Source organism: Staurois parvus, unplaced genomic scaffold (assembly GCF_062004578.1).
Source record: "Staurois parvus isolate SC_StPar_1 unplaced genomic scaffold, SC_StPar_1.0 ptg000191l, whole genome shotgun sequence".
In the NCBI taxonomy this organism is placed as follows: domain Eukaryota; kingdom Metazoa; phylum Chordata; class Amphibia; order Anura; family Ranidae; genus Staurois; species Staurois parvus.
In genome coordinates, this window is record NW_028317987.1 from 7134458 (window position 1) to 7155495 (window position 21038).

At 47.9% G+C, this 21038-nt stretch overlaps 1 pseudogene; it reads right to left on the bottom strand.

The window, feature by feature from the left end:
- Nucleotides 1–781: 781 nt before the first annotated feature.
- Nucleotides 782–20181, bottom strand: LOC149461945 (uncharacterized; annotated as a pseudogene).
- Between the last annotated feature and the right edge of the window lie 857 nt (nucleotides 20182–21038).

Below are 21038 nucleotides of genomic sequence, written 5' to 3' on the forward strand. Positions count from 1 at the left end.
CGGCCTCATTGTCTGATATCAATTGTCCGTGTATTGCTACATGTTGGGGATTTCTGCTACAAATCTGAACTAGGAATAGAGAAAGGTAGAAAGGATGGCGCTCTACTTCCTGCTCTCTGTTCTTTCCATCCCCCATCAACCAATCACAATGTGTCCACAATCACCATGGAAATGATCAGATCAATAAAACGTTTGTCATAGACAGACCATCATGTGCCGATCATATACACAGACATTTGTATCACGGGAAACATACAAGAAACATGTATGGAGAAAGACATGGGAAAGTCCCAATATGTGCATTCACCAATCACTCCTTCATTCCCGGTATACACACAATTCCATTGCTTCCATGTGTACACCATCAGTCACTCTTCTAGAATTGGGACATTTTATTACCACCCACCTCTTCAGTGATCCCCCACCATGCAAGTATTGTCCTCACCTACAACTGTGGGCCTAATGAGTGCTTGGAACATTTGTCCACAAAGTATTATAATAGACCTCCAAGTGCTTGTGAAATCTCCCGCCACAAAATGTACTCAGCCAATCCCAGGGCAGGACTCTATTTTTATTCTTCTCCTGCTATCAATGGCCAACCCGGTCCCACACTTCATCCATGTCTTTGGGGACATCAGATCTCCTTATCAACTGTTTCTTCCATGATGAAGATCAGCCATGGAGTATATCTGAGGTGTATATCAGGGTGTGCTTCTTCCCCACATGAGAGCTGGGATGTCCAGCAACATTCATCTAGAAGACATTTCCCACACTCAAGGCACTAATACACCTCCAGGGTTGTGTGGGACCCCTGATGTACAGGAAGACAGGACTTCAGTGAGGAACATTTCCCTCACTCAGGACAGGAATATGGCTTCTCCCATGTGTGAGATGTCTGATGTCTGGAAAGATGCGACTTCACTGAAAAACATTTCCCGCACTTAGGACAGGAATACGGCTTCTCCCCCGTGTGAGATCTCTGATGTGTGTAAAGATGGGACTTCTGTGAAAAACATTTCCCGCACTCAGGACAGGAATACGGCTTCTCCCCCGTGTGAGATCTCTGATGTGTGTAAAGATGGGACTTCTGTGAAAAACATTTCCCACACTCAGGACAGGAATGCAACTTCTCCCCCGTGTGAAATCTCTGATGGCTGTAAAGATTGGACTTCTGTGAAAAACATTTCCCGCACTCAGGACAGGAATATGGCTTCTCCCCTGTATGAGACATCTGATGTTTGTAAAGATTGGACTTCACGGAAAAACATTTACTGCACTCAAGACAGGAATATGGCTTCTCCCCCGTGTGAGATCTCTGATGTCTGTAAAGACTGGACTTCTCTGAGAAACATTTCTCACACTCAGAACAGGAATACAGCTTTTCCCCCGTGTGATATCTCTGATGCTTGTGAAAATGGGATTTCAATGAAAAAAATTTCCCACACTCAGAACAGGAATATGGTTTCTCCCCTGTGTGAGATCTCTGATGTGTGTAAAGATTGGTCTTCTGTGAAAAACATTTCCCGCACTCAGGACAGGAATACGGCTTCTCTCCTGTATGAGATCTCTGATGTGTGTAAAGAATAGACCTATCTGAAAAATATTTCCCACACTCATGACAGGAATACGGCTTCTCCCCTGTGTGAGATCTTTGATGTGTGTAAAGAGTGGACTTCTGTGAATAAAATTTCCCGCACTCAGAACAGGAATACGGTTTCTCCCCTGTGTGAGATCTCTGATGTGTGTAAAGACTGGACTTCTGTGAAAAACATTTCCCGCACTCAGGACAGGAATATGGCTTCTCTCCCGTGTGAGTTCTTTTATGCACATTAAGATGGCATTTAAAATGAAATCCCTTCCCGCACTCAGTACAGGAGAATATCTTCCCTGTTGGAAGGCCGGCCCGGTCCCGCACTGTCTGAGGTTCCTCAGGATACGAGGAATCCGATGGTCCATCTACACTGGGTGGTGCCGGATGGACATTGGAGGGAGCCGGGTTTTCTCCTGGACTATACTGTGTGATGTCCTCATCTTCTACTTTCCAGTCTGGAGACAAAGTGAGACAATCCTCTGAGGTTTTCCTCATCTCCCGGCCATGGACTAAAATACAAAGACAAAGAGGATTACTAGACAGGAGCTGATTGGTTCCCCCAAACCAGGACTCCGCCCACATCAGGCAGCTTGGTCTCTGAGGAGCTTACAATTCCACCCTCAAGGAAACTAGGAAATGGCTCCTCTGATCTCCTACCAGGTCATTTCTTTATTCATGGACCTTAGTCAGAGAGTGAGGAAACAACCAGAACTGTCTTTTATAGGAGGGACAGTGATGAGGGGATTATAGGACGAGGGTCCCCACCCCCTCTATCACTCATCGCCATCTTCCCAACACAAGAAGTACTGCACTTCCTTATTTAGTCCATGATTTAGTCATGAAGAACAGCGGGGCTGAGCCCCACCAGAGGTCAGAGAGTGAGGATGGGGGGAGAACAACCAAGATGAAGACTGGACTGATCCTGAAGACCACCATCATTGGGGTATTGACTCCTCCCTCATTATCACTTTCTGTTTAAGGGTCCAAAGTTGGAGGATGTTATCACATTATTATCACCATGTAAAAGTCTGTGCTCCAATCACATCATCCGATACAAAATGTCCAGCTGGGAGGAAATGGGGGGAACAAAAGAGAATCCATATTATGTGTATATATAGCAGTGGGGGGAGGGGGGGAGAGAAGAAGTCAGAACCATGGAATCTACAACAGAGTATATAGTGCAGGGGTCAGGAGTATGTAATGTACAACATAGAGTATATAGTGCAGGGGTCAGGAGGATGTAATGTACAACATAGAGTATATAGTGCAGGGGTCAGGAGTATGTAATGTACAACATAGAGTATATAGTGCAGGGGTCAGGAGTATGTAATGTACAACATAGAGTATATAGTGCAGGGGTCAGGAGTATGTAATGTACAACATAGAGTATATAGTGCAGGGGTCAGGAGTATGTAATGTACAACATAGAGTATATAGTGCAGGGTCAGGAGGATGTAATGTACAATATAAATTATATAGTGTAAGGGTCAGGACTCATAATATTGGTATTCAGCACTCAGTGGTGGCCTAGATGTTCACATGAGACAAGCTGCAGAGGTCTCACACTGCTGCCTCCTGTCTCCTGAGACTGAATCCATTGTTTCTATGTGTTTATCAGATGATGGGGGATCTAGGTGGATCCTCCGTACTGCTCTCTCCTTTACAATAAAGTCTCCTCTTACCCGGTGATGTGAGGGGCGGCTGATTGTCCATCATGACGTCCTTGTAGAGATCCTTGTGTCCTTCTAAATACTCCCACTCCTCCATGGAGAAATAGACAGTGACACCCTGACACCTTATAGGAACCTGACACACACAATGATACAGTCACCATCCAGACACATCCCTTGTCTGTTACTGGAGAATGTCCCAGAATTCCCAGCACCGCTCACCTCTCCTGTCAGCAGCTCCATCATCTTCTTGGTGACTTCTAGAATCTTCTGTGTCTTCTGTCTTGTAGGGATCAGGGATGGAATTGGGGGGATGGTGATGGGATTCTGGATTCTCGAGGATCTTGTGGTCATACGATGAGATCTCCTTCTTGTGTCATTGTCGGTAGATTTCTTCATGACTCCTGTACAGTTCTGTGTGATACAAAGAGGTTTTACCTGTCCATAAAGGACAACAAGAGGAAGTACTTGGTATAGCAGAGTCCAATGTTTGGTGAAAGGATTGGTGCAAAGCTGAAGGTTTTGGTTCTGTTAGTCATGATGCCATCAGGTGGTCTGACATTGAGCTGTACAATAGAGATGGTCTGCATCCCTCACACAAGGGCACTCAGCTCCTTACTATGGAATTTAGGAGGTTTTTGGACATGCATTTAAACTGAGAAATGGGGGCAGAGATGTCATTGTTGAGGATCATTTCTGTCTCCAGCAGGCTGAAACAAGTGTGAGGTTGGTGTTGTTCAGGACAGAGTTGCTCGAAGTTTAGGCAACAAGCTTTGTGAGCTGACAGCTCTTATGTCAGGGACCACTTGTACCTTCTTGTAATTACAGAGACGTGGTTCAAGGATTCAGATGACTGGGAACTATACCAGGCTATACACTATACAGGAAAGACAGAGTAGGGGGGAGGGGAGGTGGAGTTGTCATATATGTCAGAAATAGCATAAGGAGAACATTAATTCAAACAACAAATGAAATACTGGAAACCTTCTGGGTCTGCCTTCCAACCAGAGAGGGATCTTCCCTTAGAATTGGTGTCATATACAGACCCCCAGGACAGACTGAAGATTAGGAGGACTTCTTGATTGATGAGATAACTCAAATGGCAATGAAGGGGGAGGTTTTTATTATGGGTGACGTCACCACGCCTGACATTAACTGGAAATCTCAAACTGCTATTACAAGCATTACAGGGATGTAATGGAAGCACTGAATGGTGCTTCTCTAAAACAGTAAAAAGTCCAACCCAAGGCGATCATATTCTAGACCTAGTACTGACAAATGGGGATCGACTGTCTAATGTTGAGGTGGGAGAAAATTTGGGTTCTAATGATCACCAATGTCTTTGGTTTGATATTAAAATAAGAACTGAAAAATCATATACAAAAACAAAAGATTTAGATTCCAAAAAGACAAATTTTGGTGAATTGGGTGAATTTCTAAAAAATGAGTTGAAAGGTTGGAGTAAAAGGACCGGAGTAAGTAATCAGTGGGCACTGTTAGAGTCTACCATCCTGGAGGCAACTAGATTAAATGTCAGGCAAGTTAGTAAGAATAAACAGAAGAGACAACCAATATGGTTCACTAAAGAGAGAAGTAGGATAGTAAAGGAAAAGAAATCATCATATAGGAGATTCAAGGAAACAGGAGGTGGAGCTGACAGAGAAGAGTATAAAAATGTACAAAAGGAGGCCAAACACATTATCAGCGCTGCCAAAGCACAGAAAGAGGAGGAAATTGCTAAATCTATGAAGAAAGGAGATAAAACATTTTATAGCTACATTAGTGATAGAAAAAATACGATGGGATCACTAAAATTAAAACTGGGCACAACACCTACTATGTGTTGAGGGAGACCTGAATGTAGCAAACCACTTAAACAATGACTTTTGTTCAGTCTTCTCAGAAATAAATTATACTAATAATAAGATGGGAAATCATATTGGTTCCAGTAATGATGGATCATTTTTAGGTTTTCTGGAGACAGAGGTGGCAGAGGAAGTTGCTCGATTAAAGCTTAACCCCTTGGCGCCGGCGTCTCCTTGCCCTTTGAGGGTTTCAGAAGCCGGGAGGAGGATGGGGTTTTTGTCAGGGAGCGAGGAGCCAGACACACGAGGTACAATTAAAGGTAGGTTTATTGTACAAAAACAAGACATAGTCTATGCAAGTCCAACAGCAACAGCAGATGACTGGGTAGGACAGTAGCCAGGAAAAATGGTCGCCAGAGCCGGGGTCAGAAGCCAGGAAGGATGATCGCCAGAGCCGGGGTTCAGAAGCCAGGAAGGATGATCACCAGAGCTGGGGTCAGCAGCCAGTAAGGATGATCGCCAGAGCCGGGGTCAGAAGCCAGGAAGGAGTCTTGCCAAAACCGAGTCGGTATCCAAGAGAGCAATGAGAAACTAACAGGAGCTTGTTGCAATGCAACAAACAGGACACGAATGCAATGAGCAGCTGCAGACATCAGGCTTAAATGTGATAAGCCACCACCTCCTGGAGGAGGAGCCACAGAGGCCTGAAAGCATTAAGGATCCCACAATGCTTTGCAGACACCTAAGATGGATGCCAGCACACGGAGCAGCACAAACCCTGAGGAAAGGTAGGACCTTGATAGTACCTCCTCCTCAAGGACCCCTCCCCCTCCGTGGCTCAACATAAGGCTTCTGGGGAAAGCGGGCGTGAAAAGAGTGGAGGAGGGCAGGAGCATGAACATCCATGGAAGGAACCCAGGAACGCACCTTGGGACCATAACCACGCCAATGGACCAGGAACTGCACCCGACCGCGGACCAACCGAGAATCCAGGATGCGGCTCACCTCATACTCCTCATGACCGTCAACCTGGATAGGATGAGGCCGAGGCGGAGAGGCAGTAAAGAGATTACAGACCAGAGGCTTCAACAGGGATACGTGGAAGACATTGGAGATACGCATCCCAGGAGGAAGAGCAAGGGCATAGGCAACCGGGTACACCCTGCGGAGGATGCAGAAAGGACCAACATAACGGGGAGCCAGTTTCGGTGCAGGCACCTGAAGATTGAGGTTACGAGTGGACAACCACACCCAATCCCCGACCTGGTATGAAGGAGCGGGCAACCATCTACGATCAGCCTGGAGCTTCTAGCGCTGTGCTGAGTCCTTCAAGGACCTCTGGATCTGCCCCCATGAGGAACGCAGGGCAGCAAGATGGTTATCCACAGCCGGAATGTGCTGTGGCGAGAACAACTCAGGCAATACAGCGGGTTGGAACTCATAGTTGGCCATGAAGGGAGACATCCCAGAGGAGGAGTTGACAGCCGAGTTCCTCGCAAACTCTGCCCATGGCAGGAGATCGACCCAATTGTCTTGATGGTCTGATATATAGCAGCGAAGGAATTGTTCCAGGGCCTGGTTGGAACGCTCCACAGCCCCATTGGACTGCGGGTGGTAGGCCGAAGAGAAGGAGAGCTCGATACCCAACTGGGAGCAGAAGGCGCGCCAGAACCTGGACACAAACTGACTCCCGTGGTCCGAGACAATCACCTTGGGCAACCCATGCAAGCAAAAGATCTCCCTGGTGAAAACCGTAGCCAGTTCTTGCGCAGTTGGCAATTTTTTGAACGGAACACAATGGCACATCTTGGAAAAACAATCAATGACCATAAGAATGACCGTATGGCCTTGAGACGCAGGGAGGTCCACAATAAAATCCATGCCCAGGTGTGACCAGGGACTCTCCCCATTGGGAATGGGTTGCAGAAGGCCCAATGGAAGATGCCGAGGAGATTTATTCTGGGCACAGACCGAACATGCCGCTACATATGAGGCAATGTCAGAATGGAGAGATGGCCACCAGAATAACCGAGAAACGACCCAGGACAACTGGTTCCTACCTGGATGACTGGCAGTCTTGGAATTATGGTAGGTACACAGCAAGTGGGTATGCAATCCCTCAGGTATGAAACATCTGCCAGTCGGTCTCTCAGGAAGAGCATCAGTTTTAGCCGCCAAAATCTGCTCCCCAAGGGGAGAAGTCTAGTTGGTAAGAATGGCAGCCAGGATCTGGTCCGGAGGTATGACCGAGGTAGGCTCAGAGTCCTCCCTGGATAGCTCAGAGTATTGCCACGACAAGGCATCAGCCTTGACATTCTTGGAGCAAGGCAAATAGGAGACCACATAGTTAAAGCGCGACAAGAACAGAGCCCATCTGGCCTGACGGGGCATCAACCTCTTAGCCTCTGAGAGATACGTCAGGTTCTTGTGGTCAGTGAGAATGAGAACCAGAACCACAGAACCCTCGATCAGGTGCCTCCATTCCTTGAGAGCCTGAATAATGGCCAACAACTCCCTGTTTCCAATCTGGTAGTTGCATTCTGCGGAGGGAAGCTTCCTGGAGTAGAACCCACAGGGAAGTAGGGGTCCATTGGGTGACCGATGCTGAGACAAGAGGGCGCCTACTCCAGTCCCAGATGCATCAACCTCGAGGACAAAAGGCAACCCAGGATTGGGGTGAGACAGTATCGGAGCCAAAGCGAAGGCGGATTTCAGAGCTTCGAAAGCTAAAATGGCCTCGGGTGACCACTTGTGAGGATTACTGCCCTTGTTGGTCATATCTGAGAGAGGCTTGGCCAGCGTGGAGAATTTCCTGATAAACTTCCGATAATAGTTGGCGAATCCCAAAAAGTGCTGAATGGACCAAAGACCACTGGGACGAGGCCACTGCAGAACCGACGAAACCTTCTGAGGGTCCATGGAAAAACCCACAGCAGAAATGATTTAGCCCAAAAAGGCAACCTGGGATCTGTGAAATTCACACTTCTTGAGCTTACAGAAAAGCTCATTCTCACGTAACCATTGCAGCACCCGCTTAACATCCTGGATGTGAGACTCCATAGACGCAGAGTAAACCAGGATGTCATCCAAGTAAACCACCACGCATTGCTGCAACAAGTCACGAAAGACATCATTAATGAACTCCTGAAAGACTGCGGGCGCGTTACACAACCTGAAGGGCATAACCAGGGATTCATAGTGACCGGTTCTGGTGTTGAACGCGGTCTTCCACTCGTCACCCTCCTCGATCCGTACGAGGTTGTACACAGCCCTAAGTTCGAGTTTAGTAAAGACCGTTGCTCCCTTGAGGCGGTCAAACAACTCGGTAATCAATGGAATTGGGTAAGCATTCTTAATCATGATTCGATTGAGGCCCCTAAAATCAATGCAATGCTTCAACTCACCGCCCTTCTTTTTCATGAAGAAAAAGCCAGCTCCTGCTGGAAAAGTAGACTTGCGAATGTGCCCCCAGGAAAGCGCATCCGCAACGTACTCCTCCATGACCTGATTCTCCGCAACCAAAAGAGGATACACCCTGCCATGCGGAGGAGTGGCACCGGGTTGTAAGGTTATGGCACAATAGTATGGACGATGAAGAGGCAGAGCACCGGAGCGCACCTTGTCAAACACGTCCAGGTACTCCCCATATTCAGTGGGCAACACAGAGTCTGAGGAGGCACACAACACCTTAACAGGTCTGCGGATGCAACCGGCCCCACACTGTGGCGACCATGAGAGAATCTTGGCACCACCAATCAAAGGTCGGATTGTGCTTCTGAAGCCAGGGATAGCCCAAAACTACGGAGTAGTGCGGGGAAGAAATTACCTGGAAACAGGCCAACTACCTGTGAACAGCCCCAATAACTACTTCAACTGGCAGGGTCTCGTGGGTAACCTGCGACGGTTGCAGGGACCTGCCATCTATTGCCTCGAGGACCAATGGAGTAACTCGAGCTTGCAGAGGAATGGAGTACTGGGCAGCAAACAAACTGTCCATAAACAACCCGCCAGCCCCAGAGTCTACCAACGCCTGGGCCGTCACCAAGCCTTCCGCCCAAGAGAGGACAACGGTGATTAGCGGTTTATCCTTACGGGAAACTGGGGATGAGAAAACTCCACCGAAGATCTTCCCCCGACAGGATCTCAGGTGCGAGCGTTTCCCAGACGGACTGGACAGGACTGCCGAAAATGCCCACCGAGACCACAGTACAGGCAGCGACCCTCCCGACGCCGAGCGGCCCGCCCCTCTCGGAAAGGCGGGCAAACCCCAGCTGCATGGGCTCACCGCCAGACAAGCCATCCCCAGGAGGCGTGGGAGGAGAGGGAGGAACGGATGAAACAGAAAACGTAGGCGCCAATTGGATAGGAGGCCTCCGCAGATGCTCCTTACATGAAGGCCTCTCTCTGAGCCTGGTGTCAATCAGGATTAGCAAGGAAGTGCCTCTAGCTCCACAGGCAGTTCTTTGGCTGCAATCTTGTCCTTCAACGCATCTGAGAGACCATGAGAGAAAGCAGCCACCAGAGCCTCATTGTTCCAACCCACCTCTGCCACCAGGGTACGAAATTCTATGGCGTACTCGGCAACGGTTCATGAACCCTGATGCATGGACATGAGCAGCTTAGCAGCAGAGGCGGAGCGAGCAGGCACATCGAATACCGTACGGAAGGAGGCAACAAAACCAGTAGTGAGATTAGGAAGCCCACCTTTGACCTCTCCGTAGGAAAAGCATGGGGTATCAATTCAAAATATATGCCCACTTGGTTAAGGAAACCCCGACACTGACTCGGCTCACCCCCCAAGCGCTGTGGAAGGGGGGCTGAACCAGTCATGCCTCTGGGCACCGCAGGTGCGGCAGCAGATGCGGAGGAAGGTGCAACAACCAGAGCGACATCGGAAGCAACCACAGGAGTGAAAACCAGCCTAATAGCACCAGGAGCAAGGTGCGCTGTGCGTGCAAGCAGGGTTTGCAATGCCTGAGCGAACTGATCCAACAAGCGATCCTGCTGATCAAGTCTGGCAACCAACATAGGGAACAAGAGCGTACCTGCAACGTCAGGATTCATGGCATTCGTGTAGTGTCAGGGAGCGAGGAGCCAGACACATGAGGTGCAATTAAAGGTAGGTTTATTGTACAAAAACAAGACAGAGTCTATGCAAGTCCAACAGCAACAGTGGATGACTGGGTAGGACAGTAGCCAGGAAGAATGGTCGCCAGAGCCGGGGTCAGAAGCCAGGAAGGATGATCACCAGAGCCGGGGTCAGAAGCCAGGAAGGATGATCGCCAGAGCCGGGTTCAGAAGCCAGGAAGGATGATCGCCAAAACCGAGTTGGTATCCAGGAGAGCAATGAGAAACTAACAGGAGCTTGTTGCAATGCAACAGACAGGACACGAATGCAATGAGCAGCTGCAGACAGCAGGCTTAAATGTGATAAGCCGCCACCTCCTGGAGGAGGAGCCGCAGAGGCCTGAAAGCATAAAGGATACCACAATGCTTTGCAGATACCTAAGATGGATGACAGCACATAGAGCAGCACAAACCCTGAGGAAAGGTAGGACCTTGACAGTTTTAGGGTCACGTGACCACCGTGATTATCTGTCACACATGATCGGGAAAGGTCCTGATAACAAGAGGATATCCGGACCTTTCCGTGAGTACCGGACATGTGTGCTGGGAGCATGCAGGGCATGCACTCTCAGCACATATGGTTTTCTTAATTGCACGCAAATGAGCGGCCGCTTGGCATCAAGGCCCAGATGCCAGGGGGCCACACATTTGCATGCAGCCAGCGCTAAGAGGTTAATAAAGCAATGGGCCCTGATGGATCATCCCAGAGTTCTCAGAGAACCTCGAGGTCTAGTTGTTGGACCAGTAACTGATCAATCTCTCCTAACAGGAGAAGTTCCCCATGACTGGCGGAGGGCGTATATTGTACTGATCCACAAGAAGGGCAGCAAGGTAGAAGCCGGCAATTACAGGCCAGTAAGTCTAACATGGGTGGTAGTCAAGTTAATGGAATCACTCCTGAAAGGAAGGATTATTGATCTAAAAACACATAACTTGCTGGATCCAAAGCAGCATGGCTTTGCTGAGGGCAGATCATGTCAGACTCATCTGATTGGAGTTTTTGACTACTATATTACCAATGTTTTGGACCAGGGTGGTGCTGTGGACATAGAATATCTTGATTTCAGCAAGGCATGTGATACAGTTCCACATAACGATCTAATACAAGAGTTGGACAAGCTAGGACTTAGCCCTTTGGTGGTTCAGTGGATGTGCAGTTGGCTAAAAGATACCATGGTGTGGTTGTAAATGGGGTTCACTCGGAACAGAGACCAGTCACTAGTGGTGTACCCCAAGACTCTGTACTGGGTCCTGTTCTATGTAATCTATATGTAAGGGATAGAACTAAAGGGTTGTTGGGTAAGGGGATGTCTCTTTGCTGATGACACAAAGATGTGTAATAGGGAGGATATCCCTGGAGGTGTCTGTAACATGGAACAGGATCTGCCATTGCTGGAAGATTGGTCAAAAAAGTGGAAATTTCAATTCAATGTTTATAAATGTAAAATAATGCACCTAGGGAAAAATAATCCCTTGAGAGAGAACAACATTGGGGTACAGTGTTGGCCAGCACTGCAGAGGAAAAGGATTTGGGGGGTACTTATTTCAGATGATTTCAAAATGAGCAAACAATGTGGCCAGGCAGTGGGGAAAGCAAAACAATTTCTAGGATGCATCACTAGAGGGGTCCACAGAAGGAGGAAGGAGGTCCCGATTCCTCTATATATTTCATTATATCACTAGAGGGGTCACCAGCAGGAGGAAGGAGGTCCTGATTCCTCTATATAGATCTTTATATCACTAGAGGGGTCACCAGTGGGAAGAAGGAGGTCTCAATTCCTTTATATAGATATTTATATCACTAGAGGGGTCCACAGAAGGAGGTCCTGATTCCTCTATATAGATTATTATTATTATACTTTATTTATAAAGTGCCAATGGTTCGCTCAGCGCTGTACATTACAAAGGAGGACAGAACATGTGACAGAACAGTACCAATACAATGCAAAACATGAGGGGATTGAGGGCCCTGCTCTTTCGAGCTTACAATCTAGGAGGGAGGGGATAGGGGCACAGGAGGAGATAGCTGTGGGGGATGGAGTGGTAGGAAGAGTGGAGGAGGTCAGCAAGTTAGCAGGGGGTGGGGTAGGCTTCCCTGAAGAGATGGGTTTTCAGGGTGCACCTAAAGGAGAGGAGAGTAGGTGATAATCTAATGGGTTGGGGCAGGGAGTTCCAGAGGATGGGTGACACCTTGGAGAAGTCCTGGAGGCGGGCATGGGAGGAGGAGACCAGGGAACTAGAGAGAAGGAGGTCTTGTGAGGAGCGGAGTGTGCGTGTTGGGCGGTACTTGGATATTAGGTCAGTGATGTAGTACGGGGCAGTATGATGGACGGCTTTGTACGTCAGTGTTAGGATTTTGAATTTGATCCATTGCGCATTCGGAAGCCAGTGGAGGGATTGGCAGAGGGGGGTGGAGGACACTGAGTGTAGGCCAGTGGAGGGATTGGCAGAGGGGGGTGGCGAAAATGGAGCGGTTTGAAAGGTGAATGAGTCTGGCAGCCGTATTCAGGATGGACTGAAGCGGGGATAGCCAGCGGCGAGGCAGGCCAGTGAGGAGGGAGTTGCAGTAGTCGAGTCGGGATATGATGAGGGAGTGGATGAGCTGTTTAGTGGTTTCTGGGGTTAGGAATGTGTAGATTTTGGCGATGTTGCGGAGGTGGAGTCTGCATGAGTTTGTTAAAGGTTGGACTTGGGGCTGGAAGGATAGTGTGGAGTCCAGAATGACACCAAGTACTCTGACCTGTGGGGCGGGTTTGATGGTGGCGTTGTTGGATGTGACGAAGAAGTCAATGAGGGGTGGGGTCCGGGCTGGGGAGAAGACAAGAAACTCGGTTTTGGAGAGGTTCAGTTTAAGGAAGTGGAGCGACATCCAGTCTGATATGTCGCTCAGTAGGTGTGTGATTCGGGCGGAGACCGAGGGGGTGAGGTGGGGGGTTGAGAGATAGATTTGTGTGTCGTCGGCATAGAGGTGGTAGTTGAAGCCGTGAGAGTGTATAAGTTGGCCAAGGGAGGAGGTGTAGATGGAGAAGAGAAGGGGCCGAGGACAGAGCCTTGAGGGACCCCAACAGAGAGGGGGAGTGAGGGGGAGGTGGTAGCATTATAGGTAACACTGAAAGAGCGTTGTGACATGTAGGATGAGAGCCAGGAGAGAGCAGAATCTCTGAGGCCGAGGGAGTGTAGTTTTTTGAGGAGGAGGGGGTGGTCGACTGTGTCGAAGGTCGCAGAGAGGTCAAGGAGTAGGAGCACTGAATAGTGGCCATTAGCTTTGGCGGTTAGCAGGTCGTTGGAGAGTTTGAGTAAGGCAGTTTCGGTGGAGTGTAGGGGATGGAAGCCGGACTGTAGGGGATCGAGGAGGTTGTTGTCGTTGAGGTGAGAGCTTAGGCGGGTGTAGACTAGGCGCTCGAGGAGTTTAGATGTAAATGGGAGCAGGGAGATGGGTCTGAGGTTGTTCGGGTCATTGGGGTCCAGGGAGGGCTTTTTAAGTATGGGGGTGATGTGTGCATGTTTCAGAGGGGAGGGGAAAGTGCCTGAGGAGAGGGAGAGATTAAAGATGTGGGTGAGGAAGCGTAGGATGGAGGGGGAGGGAGGTCGTAGGAGTTGTGAGAGGATAGGGTCGAGGGGGCAGGTGGTGAGGTGGGCATCAGAGAGGATCTTGGAGAATTCCTCGATGGTAGTAAGGTCAGAGGTGCTGATTGTTGGGGGGGCTTCAGTATGAGGAATGTAGGGTGGGGTGGAAGTGGGGGTCAGAGCAGTGGTGGGGCCATGGGAGAGGGGTGATGAGGGGGTAGCTGAGTGAGGGGGAACGGGGTTAGAGGGAGTTTGAGCAGCGACAAAGTCTCTGCAGGTTATGTCGAGGGAGAGGGGGGATGAGGGGGTAGCTGTGTGAGAGGGGACGGGTTGAGAGGGCGTGTGAGTTGCGGCGATGTCCTTGCAAATTGTGTCAATCTTGTTTTTGAAGTGATTGGCAATCTCAAGGGCAGTGAGTGAGATGCTGGCTGGAGGTGGGAGTGGCGAGAGTTGAAGGTGGAGAAGAGTCGGCGAGGATTGGAGGAGAGGGCCTTGATGAGGGTCAGGAAGTAGGCTTGTTTGGCTGCGTGGAGGGAGGAGGTGTAGGTGCGGAAGGCAGATTTGTAGCAGGTGAAGGCTTGTTGGGATTTGGTTTTGCGCCATAGTTGCTCCAGGGCACGACTGCATCGTTTGAGGGTTTTGGTGTGATCAGTCTGCCAGGGCTGGAGCGGTCGGGGTCTGATGTTGCGTGTGGTTGAAGGCGCTAGTGAGTCAAGGGCTGTTGACAGCGCGTTGTTGTAGGCAGTCATAGCCAAGTCGGGGCAGGACAGGGGGAGGATGCTGTTGTGGAGTTGTTCAGCTGCAGAGTGGAGGGGGGCAGGGTTAAGGTTACGGCTGGTAGTAGTGTGACATTTGGAGGGGTAAACGTTGGAGGACGAAGAGATAGAGAAGGTAATCAGGTTGTGGTCAGAGAGAGGGAAGGGGGTGTTAGTGAGGTTGTGGGGAGCGCACTAGAGGGCTCACCGGCAGGAGGTCCCGATTCCCTTTTATAGATCTTTATATCACTAGAGGAGTCACCAGCAGGAGGAAGGACATTCCAATTCCTCTATATAGATCTTTATATAGCTAGAGGGGTCACCGGTGGGATGAAGGAGGTCCCGATTCCTCTATATAGATCTTTATATCAATAGAGGTGTCACCTGCGGGAGGAAGGAGGTCCTGTTTCCTCTATATAGATCTTTGTATCACTAGAGGAGTCACCTGCAGGAGGAAGGAGGTCCCTATTCCTCTGTATAGATATTTTTATCGCTAGAGGGGTCACCGGTGGGAGGAGGGAGGAAGGAGGTCCCGATTCCCCTATATAGATCTTTATATCACTAGAGAGGTCACCGGCAGGAGGAAGGAGGTCCCGATTCCCCTATATAGATCTTTATATCACTAGAGGGGTCACCGGCAGCAGGAAGAAGGTCCCGACTCCTCCATATAGATCTTTATATCACTAGAGGGGTCACCAGCAGGAGGAAGGAGGTCCCGGTTCCTCTATATAGATCTTTACATCACAAGGGGGGTCACCGGCAGGAGGAAGGAGATTATGATTCCCCTATAAAGATCTATATATCACAAGGGGGGTCACCGGCATGAGGAAGGAGATTATGATTCCCCTATATAGATCTTTATATCACTAGAGGGGTCACCGGCAGGAGGAAGGAGGTCCCTATTCCTCTGTATAGATATTTTTATCACTAGAGGGGTCACGGCGGGAGGAAGGAGGTCTCAATTCCCCTATATAAATCTTTATATCACTAGACGGGTCACCGGCAGGAGGAAGGAGGTCCTGATTCCTCTATAAAGATCTTTATATCACTAGAGGGGTCACCGGCAGGAGGAAGGAGGTCCTGATTCCTCTATAAAGATCTTTATATCACTAGAGGGGTCACTGGCAGGAGGAAGGAGGTCCTGATTCCTTCTATATAGATCTTTATATCACTAGAGGGGTCACCGGCAGGAGGAAGGAGGTCCCGATCCCTCTATATAGATCTTTATATCACTAGAGGTGTCACTGACATGAGGAAGGAGGTCCCGATTCCCATATAAAGATCTATATATCACTAAAGGTGTCACTGACATGAGGAAGGAGGTCCCGATTCCCCTATGCAGATCTATATATCACTAGAGGGGTCACCGGCAGGAGGAAGGAGGTCCCTATTCCTCTGTATAGATATTTTTATCACTAGAGGGGCCACCGGTGGGAGGAAGGAGGTCCTGATTCCCCTATATAGATCTTTATATCACTAGAGGGGTCACCGGCAGGAGGAAGGGGGGTCCTGAATCCTCTATATAGATCTTTATATCAATAGAGGGGTCACCGGCAGGAGGAAGGAGGTCCTGATTCCTTCTATATAGATCTTTATATCACTAGAGGGGTCCTTATTCCCCTATATACAGTAGATCTTTAGTTGGACCTCATTTAGAATACTGTGTCCAGTTTTGGAGACCTTATAAAAAGATATTGATAAGATAGAACGAGTCCAGAGACGGGGAACAAAAATGGTGAAAGGTCTGGGGGGGATAGAACATATCAGGAGAGACTTCAGGAACGTAACATGTCCAGTCTGGAGGAGAAAAGGGAAAGGGGAGACATGACTGAAACCTTTACACTAAGGGGGTGAATACGGTTCAAGAGGGCAGGATTTTCAACATGAAAACAAAATGAAGAACACGAGGAAATGGCCTCCAACTAACTGGAGGAAAGTTCACAACCAATCTCAGAAAGTAATATTTTACTGACAGAGTAGTTGATGCTTGGAGTAAACTTCCAGCAGAGGTAGTGAGCCAGTCAACAGCAAATAGTTTCAAAGACGCTTGGGACAAACATAGATCTATACTCAGACAAAAAAAAAACAACTACCTCCCCAAAAACATATAGGGAATATAGGTCAAATGCACTTTAATATCAACCTGAAATCCAACCAGCTCTCCTCTGCAAGTACCTTATTGGCTCCTTCTCCCATTCCCCATCAGAAATCCATGTCCCTGAGGAAGTTACGATTCATGATGTACCATGAAGGAAGGAAGTGTGGTGACATCATTTCTGGTCAGACGGTGGCTGCCATCTTGGTACACCTGTCCCTGTGTATGTTATTACCAATGCTTGTATGGGTCTGCTGGCCCAATTTTGAGTATTCTATACTCGGTTTTTATACATTTAATATGGACATATTAAAGGACACTATGAGATGTCCTTTGATTTTTTTTGAACATGGATTTCTGATGAGGAATTGGAGAAGGAGCCAGTAAAGTACTTACAGAGGAGAGCTGGTTGGATTTCGGGTTGATATTAAAGCACATTTGATGTATATTCCCTATAGGTCAAAATGGGGAGGGGAGCGTGCACGCTAGCTGGCGGAGGATTCTTCCAAGTCACGTGTGGAAAATATTATTATTATTATACAGGATTTATATAGCAGTTTGCTCAGTGCTTTACAATATAATGAGAGACAATACAGCAACAATACAAGAGGGAAAGGAGGGCCCTGCTCCTTGGAGCTTACAATCTAGGAGGGAGGGGCTAGTGGTACAAAAGGTAGTAACTGTGGGGGGTGGATTGGTTGGAAGAGTAGAAGATTTCATTATTAGCTGAGGGCAGGCTAGGCTTCCCTGAAGAGATAGGTTTTCATAGATCGTCTAAAAGTGAGCAGAGTAGGCGATAGTCTGATAAATTGGGGTAAAGAGTTCCAGAGGATGGGGGAAGCTCTGGATAAGTCCTGGAGACGAGCATGGGAGGAGGAGACAAGGGAGCTAGAGAGTAGGAGGTCTTGCGAGGAGTGGAGAGTATGGTTTTGGTGATATTTGGAGACAAGATTGGTGATGTAATTTGGGGCAGAGCTATAAATGGCTTTATACTGTACGTTATTGTTAATGTTTTGAATTGTATCCATTGGGCAATGGGAAGCCAGTGGAGGGATTGGCAGATACGGAACGGTTAGTAAGGTGGATGAGCAGCATTCATGATAGGCTGAAGAGGGGATAGCCTGCGATGAGGTAGGTCATTGAGGAGGGAGTTACAATAGTCAAGGCGAGATATAACAAGGGAGTGAATAAGTTGCTTAGTGGTTTCCGAGGTTAGGAACGGGCGTATCTTGGAGATGTTGTGGAGATGAAGTCTACATGATTAGGACAGTGATTGGATTTGGGGCTGAAAGGAAAGATGGGAGTTTATGATTACATCTAGCACCCTGGCATGAATGGAGGGACTGATGGTTGTATTATTGGTCTTGATGGAGAAGTCAGGGGAGGGGGCACGGACTGGGGAAATACTAAGAGCTCAGTTTTGGAAAGATTGAATTTGAGGAAGTGGAGTGACATCCATGCAGATATATGTCACTTAGTAGGATAGTAATGCAAGAGGAGACTGAAGGGGTGAGGTGAGGAGGAGACTGAAGGGGTGAGGTGAGGAGTAGAAAGATAGATTTGTGTGCGATCAGCATAGAGATGGTACTTAAACCCATGGGAGTTTATCAAGTGACCAAGGGAGAAGAGAAGGGGTCCAAGGACAGAACCTTGAAGGACCACTACAGAAAGATGGAATGAAGAGGAGAAGGTAGCGTTATAGGTAACGCTGAAGGAGCACTGCAATAGGTAGGAGGAGAACCAGGAGAGAGCGGAGTCTCTGAGGCCAAGAGAGTGGAGTTTTCTGAAGAGGAGGGGATGGTCAACCATATCAAAAGCCGCAGAGAAGTCAAGTAGTAAGAGTATGGAGTAGTGGTCATTGGTTGGGATGAGTATGGAGTAGTGGTCATTAGTTGGGATGAGTATGGAGTAGTGGCCATTGGTTGGGATGAGTACGGAGTAGTGGCCATTGGTTGGGATGAGTACGGAGTAGTGGTCATTGGTTGGGATTAGTACGGAGTAGTGGCCATTGGTTTTAGCAGTTAGTAAATAATTAGTGAGTTTTAGTAGGGCAGTTTCAGTGGAGTGTAGTGAGCGAAAGCCAGACTGTAAAGGGTCAAGAAGGTTGTTGTCGGTGAGGTGGGAGCTCAGGCCATTGTAGACTAAGAGGAGTTTAGAAGTAAATGGCAGCAGGGAGATGGGTCTGAAGTAGTTCAGGTTTGTGGGGTCCAGGGAGGGCTTTTTAAGTATGGGAGTGATGTGTGCATGCTTTAGAGGGGTGGGGAAGGCACCAGTAGAGAGGGAGAGATTGATGATGTGAGTGAGGGAGCATAGGATGGAGGAGGAGGGTGACCGTAGTTGTTGTGAGGAGACAGGATCCAGGGGGCAGGTAGTGAGACGGGCTTCTGAGAAAACCTTAGTGACCTCTTCAGTAGTAGCGAGGTCAGAAGAGGAAAGTGTTGAGGGAGGTTTAGTATAAGGTATGCTAAGTGGGATGGATGTCTGTGCAGTGGAGATGCCCCTACGAATTGCATCAATCTTGTTTTTTAAATGATTTACAATCTCGTGAGCAGTGAATAAGGTACTGGGTGGGGGTGGAGGTACTGGGTTGAGGTGGAGAAAGTAGAGAGTTAAAAGTAGGGAAGAGACGACAAGGACTGGATGACAAGATATTAATAAGAATGACAAAGTCGTCTTGTTTGGCAGCATGGAGGGAGGAATTGTATGTGAAGAAAGCAGATTTATATCGGGTGAATGCTTGTTGAGATTTGGTTGTACGCCACAATCGCTCCAGCGCACGACTATGTCGTTTAAGATTTCTGGTGGTGCTGATATGAAGATTTTTCTGCATTACAGATCTTGATTTGTACTGCATTTACAGACATTTATTCACAGACTGTCACTGTGTTGAGGGCTCAGCCGGGTGTGTGTTTAATGGAATTTTATTATCTTTATATTTTTTGTGCATTGTTATATATATTATTATTTATGCCTTGATATATATTACTCAGACTATCTATTTGCACATTTGTTGAAGTTGCACTCACTGATTTGTTCACATTTGGTGTTGCCTAGCAGGACATCCATTCTCTCTGGATCTTTTCCTTCCCTTGTGTTTGGTGATTCTCTAGGTATGCACTTCTATCACCTTAGTTAGGGGCTCTGTCAGGTGTTTACTTTATGGTTAGCTTTAGTGAGTAGCGCAGCACTATTTATCTCTCCATTTATTTTGTAGTGTTGTGGGAACGCAGTTTGGTGTTTGCAGACACTCTTAGTTCATCATATTAGGTTTGGCAGCACAAGAGGATTTTTTATTTATTTAACCCCTTCATTACACTCACCTCTCCAGTCAGCAGGCTGAGGATCTCCAGGGTGAGCTTCAATATCGTCTCATTCCAGGGAAATTCCTTCCTTACAATCTTCCTGAAAGTCTGCTGATGGTCCATCATGAGGTCCTTGTAGAGATCCTTGTGTCCTTCTAAATACTCCCACTCCTCCATGGAGAAATAGACAGTGACACCCTGACACCTTATAGGAACCTGACACACACAATGATACAGTCATCATCCAGACACATCCCTTGTCTGTTACTGGAGAATGTCCCAGAATTCCCAGCATTGCTCACCTCTCCTGTCAGCAGCTCCATTATCTTCTTGGTGACTTCTAGAATCTTCTGCATGTTGTGTCTCTCAGGGTTTAGGGAGTCACATGGAGGCACTGTGATGGTCATATGATCACCTGACTTCAGAAGAGGAAATCTCTGTATTGAGGAACCAATAAGAATATCATGTTAGAATCCCAGAATCCTCCTCACCTCTCCAGTCAGGTCTCTGTATTATTAATAGAGATAAGAGTGATGTCATGTGACCTCCCAGAATACTCCTCACCTCTCCGGTCAGGTCTGTGTTTTATTAATAGAGATAAGAGTGATGTCATGTGACCTCCCAGAATCCTCCTCACCTCTCCGGTCAGGTCTGCATTTTATTAATAGAGATAATAGTGATGTCATGTGACCTCCCAGAATCCTCCTCACCTCTCCGGTCAGCAGGTAGATGATCTCCAGGGTGAGGTTTAGTATCTTCTCAGTCATGTGACTCCGGTCCTCCTCCATCCTCATTGGTGCCATCATGTGATCTATACAGGTCTCCTTGTAGACGGATAACTTTGGGAAATGAAAGTAAGAATGATTTGGATGGTATTGGTCACACAATAATAGGATGTGGATGTGAGGGGGGAATAGGAGGGTTGCTGGACATTGAAGAACTACTCCCCCAAGGGAAGACATTAGTCAGGACTGTTTAGTATTTGCTACATCTTGGATGTCCCGGAACCCGCTTGACCTACCGTATCAGAAATCCCCTTTTCTCTGTTGGGTTTATTTGGTCTCTGAACTGGGTTTGATGAGTTTTAGATCTTCAAACAAGAAATGATAAATAACTCCTGAGAGAC